An 18,147-nucleotide genomic window follows, 5' to 3' on the forward strand; every position below is an offset into this window, starting at 1 on the left:
GCCAATACAGGCCTCCAACCCGTCACAACCCATCTGGGAGTAACACACCCAGGAGCACCCAGCGCGACCAGGTACTGGAGATATCAGCACCAGGACGGGGCCATCTGCTGGAGGACTCAAAACGCTGCCCTCAGGAGGTACCCCCACACATGTGCTCGTCTCCCCTTGAATGGCCTCTCAGGACCCACAGCCCCAAAAATCTCATTGTCGTTAGGGGCAGCTCATTAACTTCAGCCAGCGTCAATGACGTGGGTTGGTCACAGGCGACCTCCCCGAGCATAAGAGCGGAAGCCATATCAGCGAGGCTGGCTCAGCATAAGCAGGTAAATGAGGTGCCAGGTGTTTGGGGGACCCCCTCAGTAGCTACAACACCTCACGGCTCGTGTCCCTCCCTTTCAGCCCCCTGCTGGTAACAGGAACGTCAGAGGAAGGAGTTATTCTGGTGTAAAACAGTGCCCAATTTGGCCCAGTGAATCTGAAGCAAATTGTGACTGCGCGGCTAAGCATGCCAGACAGACATCTCCCTCCCTTTTCGGTGCTGAGTGAGTGCCCTCTGCTGGTACCATGCACGGCTGCTGGGTTCATGCAATCCACCCCAGTGCTGTCAGTGTGCCATTGCCGTGCGGAGAGTGCACAGTCCAGGGGGTGACTAAGCGGCAATGCCCCTTTTAGTAACTCAGCTTGGTTTCTAAGCACTGGCAACATGGAGGGAGGCTCGGTTTCCACACTTCTGCTCCATCGCCAGCCTGAGCAGTTCTCTGCCACACGTCTCAGTGCTCGGAGAACAAATACTATTGCTCTGACTGAGATTTGAGAGACCTTCTCAGTGTTTTTCTGGCAACTGTGATGCTCTAGAGACACTCTGGGCAAAGGGCAGCTTGCTGGCCGCAGTTCAGGAAGCTGTCTCCAGCCTGCCGGCAATGTGATTGAGGAAGGGATGGTCTATTGGGTAGGTACTGCGTATTTTAGCATTGAGCGGTCACGAGAGATGGTCTAATAACAAGGCTGCACTTAGGTTCAAGGAATACGAATGGATTCCAATACCAAGAGAAGGGTTAAAGATAGACCCGCAGGAGAAGGTGAAACGGTGACCACAGGAAATAAGTGCAGGAAGAGATGTAACCTCTCTCTATCCTCCACTGTTGCTCTCCAGAAGAGACCAGGGAACGCTATTAAAATAATGTCATGTCCGTTATCAATAATAAATTCACAGAACAATTCACTACTCGCCGCTCTTTGCTTAACAATACACAGGGCTCTTCATTTAAGTAGCCTTGTCAAGAAGTGCCTGTGTTCAAGCAGCCTTTCTAACAAGTGTGGAGGCCAGACTTGCCAGGAGGTGAGCTAGGAGAGTCCAGCCAAGCTTTTAAAGGGAGCACGTTATTCTCCTGCTGCGGGATCTTGCTGCCTACCCATGGTGCTGCAGGCAAAGTGTCAAGGCTGATTCCCCACTCTGACACTTCAAGTGCGGAAGGTGGGGGCCCGCAAGGATTCTAAAAATTAATACTGGCCACTCCAGGCTTGTATTAAAGTCCCAAGGTTACAGCTTTTCTCTGACCTTGGATGGGTAGACGCTGCCACCACCCAAGTGCAGAAAACCCCTTTTAGAACCCAGGAAGGTGCACTTGGGAATTCCTTCCTGTGGGGTACCCTCAAGTCCTTTCATCCCCTCTCTGGGGAAGAGCTGAGAAAGAAAAAAATGGAAATCAGCTGTTGCCACCAGCTAATTAAACAACATGTGCACAAACCTCTTAGGACACAAAAATCCAACTCTATTCTTAAAAAAGTTAAATTTTATTAACAAAGAAAAAGAAAATACATCTGGGAACTCAGGCTACTGCTAGATTTTAAAAGAGCAACTACAAGGATTAAGCACCAAGAATAGCTTTCTTGAAGTCCAGCTTAAAGGTTACAAGCAAAACAAAAGTACCTGGGGTTAGCACAGAGGAGTCCACAAGCCATAAAGAAATAAAAAGAGAGATAAACCTAATCGCGTCTTCCTAGACATTTCCTGATCTACTTACATATCTGGGGTTTAAATGAGTAGTTTCTAGGTATGATACTGATGATTTTTCATACCTGGCCCCAAGTTTTTACAGCGTAGTTGCTGCCCAGTCCACCTCTCCCTGGGAGAACAACAACAGACAGACAAAAGGGGAGTCTTCTTTCAAATTTAAAAAGTTCTAGCCTTCCCACTGGCTCTTTTGGCCAGGTGCCAGCCACTCACTTCCTTTTACCTATGCATTGCAGTGAGACTTTTTAACCCTTTACAGGTAGAGCAATTAGAAAACAGCTACTAAGAGGGATTTTATAGCTACTGGCTGGCTGGGTATAAAAGGGAGCTACCCCCTTCCTCCCTCCCCCCCATCATTTATCACAGGAAGGAAGGGACCAAGACCAAACTGATCCCTGACATCACTCCATTAGTTCCAGCTGAGTTGCTCCTGTTTACACCCAAGGACCAGCATTTTCCAAAGACTTTAAAAGCCCCTCTTCACCCCGGACACCCCATTAAGTGTTCCCCTGTTATACAGGGGAGAGGGACAATTTATGATTGTGCCATGGCCCCCCTTAGCCAGCTCAGAGGTTACAAAGATGCTAAATCCAGCTCAGCAGCAGGGCTGGCCAGCAGCGAATGGCTGCTCCATGCCCCTCCATAACCTCTGATATCTGGGGGTCAGGCTGGGAAAGGGGGTGTGGGCAGAGTGTTCCTATGCGCCAGTTATTGCCAGCTGCCACACCAGCTCCTTGGCGTCAGAGCAACAGGTAAGGCTCAATGTGGCATAAAGCCACCCGTAAGCCCTGCTGGCACCTGTGCCAAGCAGAGCTGGGTTGCACGGGAGGATCTGGGCCCACTGCATTCCCACACCTCCGCGCCAGCCCCCAGTTCAGCTCCTTGTTCACGTCGTCTCATTCTGCAGCACTGAGGAAGGGGAGAAGCTCAGCACCCCTGCCCCCCAGCCAGGTAACAGATGCCGACGCTGCATTCTGGGCTCTCAGGAACCCTTGCGGAGCACCCCGCAACCCCACCGACTTCAGCTGTCCTCAGCGAGTACCTCAGCCAAACGGGCCCAGGCAGTGCTCAGGAGTCAGACCTTGCCCGGCCGAACACCTTGCACCCTTTCGGAAGCAAGCTCTGGTCAAACCTCGGAACGCGCTTAGAAACGCAGCCCCACAAACAAGACCCTGTTAAACTGGCCGGGAGGAGGGCGTGGAGATCTGACCCATTTTCACTCTTTTCGAAGCGGACGTCTACAGCAGTCACCAGCCATTTTGCCCAAGCCACGTACTGTCGTTCACGCTGATTCGGTGCGTGGCCTGGGAAAGTCTATCGCTGAGTTTCCACTGCTGCAAATTGAGGCTAATACTTAGCCCCTGCCTCAGACAGGGGAGGGGAGGATTCCTCACTCAGCAATGTGCACTTTGAAGACGTCAGGACAGTTTCTCCCTTGAGCTGCTGCAACTGGACACCTCATGGTCTGCACCACGCAGCCCTGAAGCCAGCTTAAGCAACTGTGGTGGGGGATCCCCCTAGTGCAGGGGGATCCTGCGGTGGCCTAGACCCCCCACGCAGCAGCTCCGCCACCACCCCACCCAGGCAACGACGTCGGGGCCTGGCTAGCGCAAAGCAGGCCTTGGTGATCCCAATCTGGAGCACATTCGAGTAACCCTCAGACAGCTCTAACTTACACCAGTGGACTGGCCCGGCGTGCAGCCAAGCCAGGACTGGGGGAGTACACGGGCAGACACACACGCAGCCTTCCCCTCTACACTACATACATACTTCCCCTCTACATGCAGGGCGTGTTGCACATGAGCCATGTCAGGGTCACCCTCGTACGGATCACTCACCCTGAGCTAGTTCCTCATCTTCTGCGGCCAAAGCCCACCCGTGCTGTGACACAAAGCAGGAGGCTCTGGCCTGTCACTCGTCGTCTAGTGTGGCGCTAGATTAGACAGCGCCCTGAAGCACACTGGGGGTTGGAGCGCTGCTTGGAGATCTCCTGGAGGACTTTATTTCGGTCCTGCTTCCAGGGTGACGCTGTGCTCTAGTAGCCAGTGCTGCCTTCCTTGTGTCTTGCATTTAGATAGAACAAAGCACAGAGGAAGGACAATGGGGTTTACAAGATGACAATGATACGAGACAGAGAGAAACTCACCCGAGGAGCCCTGATAAAAGGCCGCTGTTGCTTTGAAGCTTGGAATCACCCATCCAGTCAGAGCCAGAGCATTCCCTCACCGGGGGCTCCTGAAGGGGTAAGGCGGGCACCACATGAGTACGCAAGCACCTTGGGAGACTAATTCAAGGGCTCTGCATCCCTGTCTGTCATTCATGGTCAGCTGCATTAATTCCAAAGAGAGCTTTTCTGGGGGTACTTGGCACCTGGCCTGCCTACCCGGGCTGGGTATCAGGCAGCTCAGGCTGGGATTAGCCCTGAGTGTGCAGACGGGTGGGTTGTTTGCATGGCTCTTCTTGTGTCTAACAGAAGATTAGATTTTTGGTCAACGCCATCTCGGCATTGCCGTATTGTGCTTCGGCACCTGGCAGCCGAGTGCATTACATCCCATCCCTGAGAATCCTACAGAAACAGGGGAAAGGGAAACCTTTACCCACACAGTCCTTCCCCTGCCCCCTATTCTCCCCCACTCCCCCGGGCTGCCTCTCTTACCTCTCACCAGATCACACCCCTCTGCATTTGAATCCAGCTGCCTCCTCCTTCCCCTCCATGCTGCCTGGGCACCAGCAGGAGGAGCACTGAGAGAAGAAGAGACCATCTCCCGGCTCTCGGCTCCTGTGCCTGGCACCACAGTGGCCTCAGCACCTGGAAGGAGCAATTTCAGGGAAAGTCCTGCCAGCACCAGCAACCTAGGATGGTGCATGCTCATTGGCAGCGGCATGGGGGTCACACATGCACAGGCTTATCAGCACATAGGGACTGTGAGGGGTAGTTAAGGAACTAGCTGAAGCAATTATCTGTGAGAACTCGTGAAGGATGGGTGAGGTCCCCAAGGATTGGAGAAGGACAAACACAGTATCTATCTTTAAATAGAGGAACAAAGAGGACCCAGGGACATATAGACCAGTCAGCCTACATCAATACCTGGAAAGATACTGGAACAAATTATTAAGCAATCAATTTGTAAGCACCTAGAGGATATTAGGGGTATAAGGAATAGCCAACATGGATTTGTCAAGAAATCAAGACAAACCAACCTCATCTTCCTTGACGGGGTGACTGGCCTAGTAGATTGGGGGTGGGGGGAATCTGCAGACATGATAGTTTTTAGTAAGGCTTTTAATAGTCACATAATATTCTCATTAGCAAACAAGGAAAATGTGATCTAGATGAAATTACTCTGAGGTGGGTGCAAAGCTGGTTGAAAGACCATAATCCAAAAGTAGTTATCAGTGGTTTGCCGTCAGGCTGGGGGCGGTGTACCTAGTAAGATCCCGCAGCAGTCTGTCCCAGGTCCGGTGCAATTCAATATTTTCACAAATGACGTGGATAAGAGAACGGAACGTATGCTTATACAATTTGCGGATGACACCACGCTGGGAGAGGTTACAAGCTCTTTGAAGGACAGGATTAGAATTCAAAAAGACCTTGACAAATGAGAGAATTGGTCTGAAATCAACAAGAGGAAATTCAGTAAAGACAAATGTAAAGTACTACATGTAGGAAGGAAAAAATCAAATGTACAACTACAAAATGGGGAATAACTGGCTAGGTGGTAGAACTGCTGAAAAGGACGCGGGGGGCGGGGTTATAGTAAACGACAAATTGAATATGAGTCAATGCAGCTGTAAAAAAGACTAACATCCTGCATGTATTAACAGGAATGTCATCCGTAAAACAGGGGAGGTAATTGTCCTACTCTAGCTGGCATTGGTCAGTCCTCAGATGGAGTACCGTGTCCAGTTCTGGGCCCCACACTTCAAGATGCGGACAAACTGAAGAGAATCCAGAGGAGAGCAACAAAAATAATAAAAGGTTTAGAAAACCGGACATCTGAGGAAAGATTAAAACCCTGGGCATGTTTAGTCTTCAGAAAAGACGACTGGGGGTTGACACGATAGGTCATCAAATATGCTACAGGCTGTTATAACTGGGATGGGGGAGTCAGTTGTTCTCCTTGTCCACTGAAGGAAAGACAAGACGTAATGGGCTTACTCTGCAGCAGTGGGGACTTAGTTTGGATATTAAGAAAAGTGTTCTTACTATAAAGATAGTCAAGCTCTGGACCAGGCTTCCAAGGGCGGTTGTGGAATCCCCCTCACTGGAGGTTTTTAAGAACAGGTTGGACAAACTCCAGTCAGGGATGGTCTAGGTTTGCAGGTCCTGACTCAGAGCAGAGGGCTGGACCCGATGACTTCACAAGGTCCCTTCTAGCCCCACATTTCTCTAATTCTATGTTCAGTGCAGATGGACTCTTTGGAGAATTTAGTTGCCAAACCCACCAGTCTCAACTGTGCAGATTTTTCAGAGGTTTACAACTCTGCTAACTTTGTGCTAATGTACATAGGGAGGGCAAAGAGCACATAACCTGACCCTTGGGTGACCCCCCCCCGCCAAATTTCAAGTCCCTGCTACAAAGCTTATCAATTAAATCCTTTTTTTTTTTTCTTTTTTTTTTTTTTTTAACATGACAAAACCACTTTTTCTAACCCCATTCTTGGAAATGCCGCTTTAGCTGAAACTTCCCCAAAACAAGATTTCAGGCCCAGGCAGACACCCCGCCGAGGAAATTTCAATACAGGTTAGCTTGGGGAAAGCAAGGGTTTATAATGGAAAGTGTTGGGTAGGTGACCCCACCTACACTGACTATAATTATATAAATACGTTCAGGCTAGAACATCTTTGATTGCCGCCTGCCGTAGTCTATTCACATATTTTCACAGCCATCCATGGGAAGGCCTGTTGACCAAAGAATACTAAAAGGCCAGCCTGATCTTTCCATTTGTGAGACTTCCCTTTGTAATTGATACAGTCTTAGATAGCACTGTAGACTCAGGTCTCTTCTACTCCTTTTAGAGATTTCTGAAGTGTTTTAGAAGTCGCTCTACTCAGCTCCCCTTTTCAAAGGGCACAAACCTGAAACCTTTATGTGTCACCAACTTTCCCAACTCCCCAAGAAATATGATGGCCAATCGATGTTCAAAGTGTAGCAGACATGTTGCAATTTCTAGGGCTTTCCCATTTCCTGTGGCACCATTAAATCACAGCCACCATATTGGTTGCCTCTGATGACAGTACTGTCCACACCTACTTAGATGATGCTCTGCTGAATCAACGACTCTCTGACTCCATTTCCCATCTGTAGAATGGGGAGAATATTTCCCCTCTCTCCTCCTTAAGCCTGTCTATTGAAATTGTTAGTTGTTTGGGGCAGGGACTGTCTCTCACAAGGGGTCTCTCCAGCACCTAGCACAATAGGGTTTCCATTTCAGTTAGGGCCTCAAGGTGCTACCATCTGAACATATGCTTTTAAAGATTCCAAAGTTGCCTCTGGGATCCTCAGCCGGGAACAGATCCTTATAGCCAGTCCAGGGGGTTTAAAAGCCTCTCCACAGTGTTTCGACAGCAGGTGTTGTCTGTATCAAGAGTAACAAGAAGGGTTTCTTCAGGTATGTTGGCAACAAGAAGAAAGCCAAGGAAAGTGTGGGCCCCTTACTGAATGAGGGAGGCAACCTAGTGACAGCGGATGTGGAAAAAGCTAATGTGCTCAATGCTTTTTTTGCCTGTGTCTTCACTAACAAGGACAGCTCCCAGACTGCTGCGCTGGGCATCACAACATGGGGAGTAGATGGCCAGCCCTCTGTGGAGAAAGAGGTGGTTAGGGACTATTTAGAAAAGCTGGACGTGCACAAGTCCATGGGGCCGGACGAGTTGCATCCGAGAGTGCTAAAGGAATTGGCGAATGTGATTGCAGAGCCATTGGCCATTATCTTTGAAAACTCGTGGCGAACGGGGGAAGTCCCAGATGACTGGAAAAAGGCTAATGTAGTGCCAATCTTTAAAAAAGGGAAGAAGGAGGATCCTGGGAACTACAGGCCAGTCAGCCTCACCTCAGTCCCCAGAAAAATCATGGAGCAGGTCCTCAAGGAATCAATCCTGAAGCACTTACACGAGAGGAAAGTGATCAGGAACAGTCAGCATGGATTCACCAAGGGAAGGTCATGCCTGACTAATCTAATCGCCTTCTATGATGAGATTACTGGTTCTGTGGATGAAGGGAAAGCAGTGGATGTATTGTTTCTTGACTTTAGCAAAGCTTTTGACACGGTCTCCCACAGTATTCTTGTCAGCAAGTTAAAGAAGTATGGGCTGGATGAATGCACTATAAGGTGGGTAGAAAGTTGGCTAGATTGTCGGGCTCAACGGGTAGTGATCAATGGCTCCATGTCTAGTTGGCAGCCGGTGTCAAGTGGAGTGCCCCAGGGGTCGGTCCTGGGGCCGGTTTTGTTCAATATCTTCATAAATGATCTGGAGGATGGTGTGGATTGCACTCTCAGCAAATTTGCGGATGATACTAAACTGGGAGGAGTGGTAGATACGCTGGAGGGCAGGGATAGGATACAGAGGGACCTAGACAAATTGGAGGATTGGGCCAAAAGAAACCTGATGAGGTTCAATAAGGATAAGTGCAGGGTCCTGCACTTAGGACGGAAGAACCCAATGCACAGCTACAGACTAGGGACCGAATGGCTAGGCAGCAGTTCTGCGGAAAAGGACCTAGGGGTGACAGTGGACGAGAAGCTGGATATGAGTCAGCAGTGTGCCCTTGTTGCCAAGAAGGCCAATGGCATTTTGGGATGTATAAGTAGGGGCATAGCGAGCAGATCGAGGGACGTGATCGTTCCCCTCTATTCGACACTGGTGAGGCCTCATCTGGAGTACTGTGTCCAGTTTTGGGCCCCACACTACAAGAAGGACGTGGATAAATTGGAGAGAGTCCAGCGAAGGGCAACAAAAATGATTAGGGGTCTGGAACACATGACTTATGAGGAGAGGCTGAGGGAACTGGGATTGTTTAGTCTGCAGAAGAGAAGAATGAGGGGGGATTTGATAGCTGCTTTCAACTACCTGAGAGGTGGTTCCAGAGAGGATGTTTCTAGACTATTCTCAGTGGTAGAAGAGGACAGGACAAGGAGTAATGGTCTCAAGTTGCAGTGGGGGAGGTTTAGGTTGGATATTAGGAAAAACTTTTTCACTAGGAGGGTGGTGAAACACTGGAATGCGTTACCTAGGGAGGTGGTAGAATCTCCTTCCTTGGAAGTTTTTAAGGTCAGGCTTGACAAAGCCCTGGCTGGGATGATTTGATTGGGGATTGGTCCTGCTTTGAGCAGGGGGTTGGACTAGATGACCTCCTGAGGTCCCTTCCAACCCTGATATTCTATGATTCTACTTGCACATTAAGGTGGCACTGGACATTTATATTGATATCAAGAATATCCAGAGTTGTTATAGCTAAAGATGATAAAAAATTGGAAGGATATTAAACCTCATGCTTCAGAGTTTAAAGCCAGTCTCTAACTATCAGGAGACTAATGAGAATGAGATTAATGTAGGGAGCAGATTACCCTACCACTGTGCGGATCTTGCATCTTGTTTTGAAGCCTCTGGTGTTGGCCACTGTGGGAGACAGGATCCTGAACTAGGTGGATCATGAATCTGATCCAAACTGGCAATTCCTATGTTGTTAATCAGCTCTTACATCTTACAAAGCAGCTATGGGGGCCCACTTGTGGCTGCCATTTTGGATTTGCTCCCCTGAGGAGCAAGTTCCTGCGGCCGTTTTGGAAGCCTTTCCTCCAAGAGCTATTGAAACTTAAAATGGACCTCTGAAAACAAACCAGCCGTAAGTTTTAAGGCCTCAAGTGTGGCTGTGGGCGAGCAGCTTCACCGAGAAGCACACTCACATTGGCAGCTGCCATTGTTATATACACAAGAGCTCCTTCTGGGACAGGAACGTTTGGAGCCTATCAACAAGGCCTCCAAAGCAATGGCATCTCACGCTTTGATATTTCAATCCCTTTGGCTCCTCTTGTGGAACAGCTATAAAAGCAAAGGTTCTGTACAAAAGAAGATTTTTTGGCATGTCCAATTTGCTGTCTTCCTCTCATTACTTCCACAGCGAGTGAAGATTTAATTTGAAGCGATCCTCAAAACCTCAGAGCTCTTTGTTTCTCAAACCTAAAAACTAATTACATCTGACAAAGAAAAGTTTTCAGATTTCATTTCTTTCTACTGAAAAAAATTACAGGAGAAACACCAGAGAGTAGAGAAATACAACACAATCCCATTAACAGAAACAAACATTCCCTAAAAAGCTTCTCATTACATGAAGTCTTAAGACCTTTACTTAATGATGATAATGAAATTGCTTTAAATTACAAACATTCCTTAATGTGAAACCCTCACAAGAGAGCAACTTGTACCACAGAAGGCCCGGAAGGCGTAAGATCAGAAAGCAACATTCTCTAGTGCTTAGAACAGGAGACTCATGTGGGTTCAGTTCCTGATTCTGCAAAGATGTGCTATTGGACCTCTTGCAAGTCACATTAGGCTTGAGTATTTCCAAAGGGAACTTAAGGCAGCCTCCATTGCCGAGTCCCCAAAATAACTGCAGGTACAATTAGTTGCACACACAAATGACGGCATGTAAACATCCAACCACCTGGCTGTGCCCACAAATCAGATGGGCCCGTAATGCAACTCCTAGAAAGATTCCCAGCACCAGACAGTGGTGTGCAAAGGGGCTGACAAACTCCACTAATATAACCTCATGTATTTGTTTAAGTCAGCGGGGGAATGTGGTGTTTGGAGCTAGGAATGAGAGCCAGGAAGACTGATACCACGGCGATAAAGCACAGCATACAGACAGACAGGACAATCCCAGAAGCAACAAGAATGGAGGGAAGCCAGCATGTTCTAGGTTACACTCTCCCTTCCAGTGGCATGGAGTTGGGGAACAAGTCTATGCCATAGGGAAATGGTGACCCACCCAGGTGCACCAACCTGCAGCACTCAGCATGTTGGGTTTACATAGCCAAAGAGGGTCCAGCTGAAGGGAAGATGCCACAGCCTGACAAAACTCTCTCCTGTTGCAGCTGGATCCTTCAGGCCAAATTCTGCTCGCGCACATGCACAGAACAATCCATTGATGCTAATAGAAGTAGCTTGCAAACACACAAAAGCAGAATTTGCTCCTGGCGTGCATCCTTTCTCAGTCTGAAACAATGTCCTACCCCCTCTATTCCCCTGCACCAGCCAGGCTGTTAAATGGGAGAATTCCCATTCTCCCTAGCTGTGCAGGCTTTGGGCCCATTATTTTACTGCCCCTACAATCTATGGCCATTTGAAATCATTCATTCCAACCTACCATGTTGGTCATACTCCACTAACGGTCCTTTCTCTGGGCACATATATGTGCAATATCCATGACTCGTTCTTTGATGAATGTTTAAGAGTCTGCAATTCCAATTCTCTCTCTGACTCAGACACATTTTGTAGCCTTGGACAAGTCACCTAATCCCTCTGTTCCCCTCCTTAGGATTTCCTATATGCATAGCGAGGATTAGTTAATGTACGTGACGATGGGAAGCACTATACAAATGTCACTTCTCTTCCTCTGGTAGAAGCCGCAAGTTTCCTGGCCCCTTTACAGCCTTCAGTATCTTTTTCCTCCTATCTCTAGTCAATGTACAAAAACAGGACACTGCATGGTAACTGCGTAAACTGCATATCAAATCTCAAGGGGGGTCCTCTCCCTGCCGTGGAATCCGGTCAGAGTTTAGAGGACACCGCGAGTGATGGTTAGCTGCGTTTTCACATTTGTACTTACTGTTGTAGCGAGCAGGCACCTTGTTGAGAATCCTTTGAAGCAATAAGGTAAACAACACATCCAGATCCCTTCGGTTCCAGCAAAGCTGTGTAAGAAAAGGAAACCTGTTACACACTGTTTCCGCTGAGAAAGTGCTATGAACTTGGATGGTTTGATTTAAAAACCCAGCTTTGCCCCTGGAAATGCCCTTAAACTCCTTATGCACCAGCCTCTCAGGGGGCTGTTAGTGACGAACACTACAGTAGGGCTGAGTGCTCTTGCTTGGAAAGGCAGGAGCTGGTGACTCTAGGATGCTGGAGAGGACACAGGGTTAATCAAGAAGCAGGAGAGAGGGCAGCAGGCTGGTCATTCAATGAAAGGGCATGGGACAGGTGGGACCTACGGCGGCAACAAATAGGTGTAGCCAGAGGAGGCTGTTCAAATGGATGAGTGAGCCCTGACTTACAGTGGACCTGGTTGGTTTGGGCTGGCACGCTGATTAAGCATGTAGTTGTCCTAGAGGCTGCAACCTGTGGTCAGCAAGGGATCTTCACATGCCAAGGGAACTGTGGCCAGCAGAAGTCCCTCTCTTTGTTGTTTGCCCAGAGGCACCAGAGTGCCAAGTGCTTCACAGACCACGGGGAGTCCTGGCCTCACCCCACCCCAACTCCAGCCAGCCATCTCTCTGACTTCCCTCCAGTCCTGAATATCAAGGGCCAGCTGCATCAGCACAAGTTACTTGGGTGGCATGGTAAGAAGCCATCCTGATCTTGCAGGGGAACAAGACCAAGGCACTTTTGTTCGGGTTCACCCTCACTGACCTCACTAACCATACATGCCAACCAGGGGACCGTTCCCTTCCCTAGCCAGCAACGCAGCAAGAAAGCCTGTGTCCACGGGATCAGAGGTTCCTCCAGTCACCTGCATGCACTGAACTGAAGGCGTTGCCTGTTATGTCCTGCTCCCCCCCGGTGCACCCGCAGCAGCTGACTCTCTAACCCCAGGACCAAGAGGGCTGAGCACCTCCCAGCACCTGGGGGGCTGCTCTACCAACAGAGCTTACACCAGCTGGAGGCAACGACAACCACTTCGGCAACGTTTCTGACCATCGGTTGGACGTCCCGCCCCGCACGTAAACCCATGTTTAACCCCAGCAGTCCATTTCCCTACCAGCCCATCCAGAACCCCGCTCAAGTTCTTAGGGTTAAAAAACCCTCTCTCTGCCACCCCCTCCATGCATAGAGCAGCTGTAAATCTTCCACGGTTACAAATAACTAGAGGTGGACAGGTTGCAGGACCCCAGACCCCACCAGACTAGCCAGTGGCAACCTCTAAACCAGGGGTGGCCAACCTGAACCTGAGAAGGAGCCAGAATTTACCAATGTACATTGCCAAAGAGCCACAGTAACATGTCAGCAGCCCCCGCAGAGTATCCCCGCACCTGCTCCCAGCACCTCCCACCCACCAGCACCCCCGCCAATCAGCACCTCCCCCTCTCTCCCAATCAGCTGTTTCGTGTCCTGCAGGAGGCTCTGGGGTAGGAGCAAGGACACGACAGGCTCAGGAGAGGGGGCGGAAAGGGGTGGAGTGGGGGCAGGGCCTGTGACAGAGCCAGGGGTTAAGCAGTGAGCACCCCCCGGCACATTGGGAAGTTGGCGCCTGTAGCCCCCGCCCCTAGGAGCCAGAGGGACCTGCCGGATGCTTCCTGGGAGCTGCCCCAGGTAAGCACCACTGGGACTCCCCACCTCACCTCCCGGCAGGTGCCTCTGGCTCTTAGGTGTCAGGTGGACACCCACTACGGTGGCCAACGAGACCCTCCTGCCTGGTTCTGGGGGCAGTCAGGGGACAGGGGTGGATGGGGCAGGGGTCCGGGGGGAGGGGGCATCAAGGAACGCAGGGGGGTTGGATGGGGCAGGAGTCCCGGGGGGCGGGAGTGGGCTACGACCCCCTTGTGGGGTGAGGAGGGAACCCATCATTAAGATTCTGACAGCTCATCACTGGAGGTACATACACGTTTCCTGAACCAGCCCAGATTGGTCCATTGCCATTATGCTTAGAAGTAACGTCACAGTCTTGCTAACCCGAGCGACGATTACTGTTGCTGTTAGCGAACGTTTCATGTTCCCATGTAAATATTCCTGTTGGTCAAATAATGAAAAAGATGGATACAGATTTTTGAATATAGCCATTGAATGAATTACTCAGACTAGATTCTCTTCTATTCACGAGGAGGTTATGAGCTAGCCATCAATATTTGTACGGCCACTGGCTTTCATGAAAGTCTTCTCAATGCTTTACCTCTCCCTTCGAATCATAGAATATCAGGGTTGGAAGGGACCTCAGGAGGTCATCTAGTCCAACTCCCTGCTCAAAGCAGGACCAATCCCCAATTTTTGCCCCAGATCCCTAAATGGACCCTTAAGGATTGAGCTCACAACCCTGGGTTTAGCAGGCCAATGCTCAAACCACTGAGCTATCCCTCCCCTCGCTTATTGGCCCTACGCATTACCATATATCTGAGCACCACTCGGTCGTTAATTTTTTACTCCTGTGAGGTAGGGAAGATTTATTATTCCTATGTAATAGATAAGGAACTGAGTCAGAGAGAGAGTAAATGATTTAGCCAAGTTCACCCGGAAAACCTTGGTAGACCTGGGAATTGAACGCAGGTTACCTGAGTCTCCATCCTGCATTTTAGCCACAAGACCCTCCATTCTCCATCACAGCCCTGTACAGAATGCATTATTCACCATTGGTTATTCTCCTGTTTACGTTTCAGTCATCCAATCAGGAAACATACCACGTGGCCAATCAGTCTGAAGTGAGTGAGTGTTCCCCAGCCTGAAGTATTGGGAGAATATTTATGAATAAAGAATATTTATGCAGAAATCAGGACAGGTCTGTGAACAATAAGTCAGTCAATCAGCAGTCTCTTGGGCTCAATAAGTACTATATGTGTGGGTCACACAAATATGATTCATAACTAAGGTTATTGTTACAAAGTGTGCCCATTTGTTATTACTGGATACACCAAATATTCTGATCATGAGCACCAAGAATAAGATCTTTAAAGAGAGGATTGATATTTTTCTCTCAAAAGCACAACCTGATTCTTGCCTTGTTATATTTTAAGCCTGCAAAAATCAGAAAGGTGCTTCTATTTCTTTCAAAGACCAGTGTAATGTCTCATCCATTTGTATGTATGACTTGTAGATCAAAGTCTATAGCCTACTGTATCTGCCGACTTCAAAATGAATGGCTCCAAGACCATTTCTGTAAGATAATCCTCACAATACCTTCAGGAAACTTCGATAAAGGTTGTTATCTCTGAAACTCGCAGATCCTGACCTGTGCAGTGGAAGGATTTCTCTCTAATCCTAACACACTTCAGAAATCTAACACAGTTTAGGGCTCAGCCCGTGTATTAGACTTGCTTCCACGTATGTGTGTCTGCGATAAGATCTGTTGCATTAGAGGAACATATACACACATCCTGCAGTCGATGAGACTTTATAAACTGGTTTGTTGGCACAAAAAGGCTGGTTTCAAAACCTGCGCTATGCAAAGAATAACTGTGGAGTAAAGTACAGCCCTGAGAGCCGACTTCAGAACATTCAGGGGGGTAGGATGGGCGGAAATCAGTGGTTTATTCAAAGCTCATTGCAGTCAATAGAAAGATCCTTTTTACTTCAGTGGGCTTTGGATCAGGTCCTTAGTGATCACTGCATGGAAAACAGCACTTGGTATGAAATGTTCCTGCGTGTTGCCAACATAGGCACAACTGCCAGATCATAACAAAATGGTCATCTCATACACAGGGCTTTAAAATCCGCTGGGTCTCCACCACCCAGCCACCTGCTTCCTCGACACTCCATCTCCTTGTTTACCTAGGCAGGGAGAATGTACCTAGATGTATAAGCTCATGTACACTGCCATCGAAACAGGCCCAAAACGTCAGCGCTATAACTGGGAAATCAATACACTCTCCGCTTTAGTCCATTAATAAAAAACAAGGCTGCAGCTGGCAGAGACGTTGCAGATAGACAGCAATACAAACTATCTCCTGGGCTCAGGGAGCAGGAGTGGGGAAAGGTAAATACACCAAGGACATAAATCATCCACATGCTCATGCTGAATTTTTAAAAAGTTACATTTCCCCACTCCAGCCTCCCAAAGCAGGAATCACTCACAGAGGTAAATCACACAGCACCGGCGATTACTCAGTTATTTGTAAGGTGAAAACTGCAGCGGAGGAGGTAGGCACAGAAAGCTCAGTTAGCAAGCCATGTACACAGCAAGCGTCGATTTCTGCAGTTTAATTTCATTGCAAGGAGAGCAATAAACCTTCCAGGGTTCGAAATGCACGCATTCTGCTTTCGCTGGACTCGCACGTACAGCATTGATCATCGTCTATGACAGAGGGGCAGGGAGGAAAAGCAGCAAGAAAACAGAGGTAAACCCCAGGTATACAGTTAGTTTTAAAACACCTCAATGAACTTGAACGTGATTCCTACTGCATGAGCTAAAAGACTCACATCTGTTAGCCAAGACGGTAGCAGGCTCATCATTCTCTAGGGGCCCTTGCTACTGCTAGAGGGAGACAAAGCACCCTCCAAGCAAGCTGGGGGTTACATAAGAGTTCTGTACATATGTAAATAGCTAATAAATGGAAAAGGTGCCAGTAGATGGCACTCGAGAACACAAGGGCTTTGTAGGCCTAATCAAGTTCCTTGTGCATGGCAAATGGCTTCCTTTGTGCAGCTCTGAACATTTAGAGCCCAACAGTAGCTGGTGGAACACAGCCGCAGGGAAACACGCCTCTATGGCCTAGCCAACGAGTGGGACCAGCGGAAGGACAGGCTGACACCGGGGCTTTTGTGCAACACAGAGTTTGTACCTAACGAGAGAAAAACTGGGGAGAAGGACAGTTCAGACTAGCTGGTGAGGTGAGCGCTAGGGAGATGCACGTGGGAACTGCTTAGAGCAGTGGTTTTCAACCTGTGGTCTGTGGACCCCGGAGGTCCGCAGACTATGTCTAAGATTACCAAAGGGCACCTCCATTTGAAATTTTCTCGGGGTCCACAAATGAAAACAGATTGAAAACCCCTGGCTTAGGGGCTGCTGATTAGGATGGACTCTGCAGCTGTGGCCCTCATGGCATTCGAGAAGGCTGCTGAGAGCTGGGGATAAGAAGGGCTGGCAGCGGGAGAGACGTGGTGGTGGGGGATTGTGCCCCTCAATCCCTGACGTCAAGCAGGAGAGCAGGAGACAAGACAGATGAGATCACGTACAGCGCAGCACACAAGGCATAAAGCAAGGCTGAAACGGCCGACATCTGCTTCTCGGCTTTGACTGTGCAATGACTCTGAGGAATGCAGGGCATCAGCGCATTCGGAGGGTTCTCCCTTGGAGTTTAGTGGCATCAGTGAACATCCTGGGGGGGAAAGGTACCTGGCTGACAGCTACTGATGGTTTGGGTAGGACTTTATTATAATCTTTTGCCCTCCACTGTAGCTAGCATGGCCTGTAAACCCTCCATCACCTTCCATGGTTCACAGATGACCCATGTCAGATGAAGTGAGAGGAGATGGCTGGATGGCCAGCGGTGGAGAGCATGCCCTGAGCCCAACTGACCACAGTGTAGAGTTTTTTGGTTTGGGGTTTTGTTTTTGTTTTTTTAAGGCCGTGACTGTGTGAAACTTCTCTGTCAATCGAATCTGAAATACTTGCCAAACCATCGGGTCTCCCAGGAGAGTGCTCAAAGTAAGTATCATTTTTTTTCCACGCTGAGTGCCAGCTCACCATGGAGCCAGAACAGCACCCGATACAAAGCAGAGAGAAATGCTACAGAGAAAACTAACCCCATACAAACAAGGGAAAGGAAATCCCATTTTTAAGTTTTCTATTTTCCTAGCTTGAAAAGGCTCCAGCAGATGGTGCCTCTCTCAATAAGAAACAAAGGAAAGGGGACGGGGTTAACTAGGCCACACTGAGAAGAGAGAAATCAGGTCAGTTGTTGTTTTGCACCTTTCGATCATCATCACTTTTCATTCGATCCAACAAGAGAGTGAGCTTTGTGGCCCTGACCCAACAAATCAGTTACACATACTTCAATGGCACTGCTAAAATGCTGAAAGTCAAGCATGTGCGTAAGTGCTGCGTGGGATCCAGGTCCGAGTGTTCCCTGCCTCGCAGGAGTGAGTAGTCACGCAGCCTGTGTGGGCTGTAGCACTGGACGGTAAAAGAGCTCGCTTGCGTGTTGGGGTGGGGGAATAAAGTTGGCACTGCTGAGTTTTTAAGAGACAAATATTAGATTGCGCA

Source organism: Natator depressus, chromosome 10 (assembly GCF_965152275.1).
Source record: "Natator depressus isolate rNatDep1 chromosome 10, rNatDep2.hap1, whole genome shotgun sequence".
Classification (NCBI taxonomy): Eukaryota; Metazoa; Chordata; order Testudines; family Cheloniidae; genus Natator; species Natator depressus.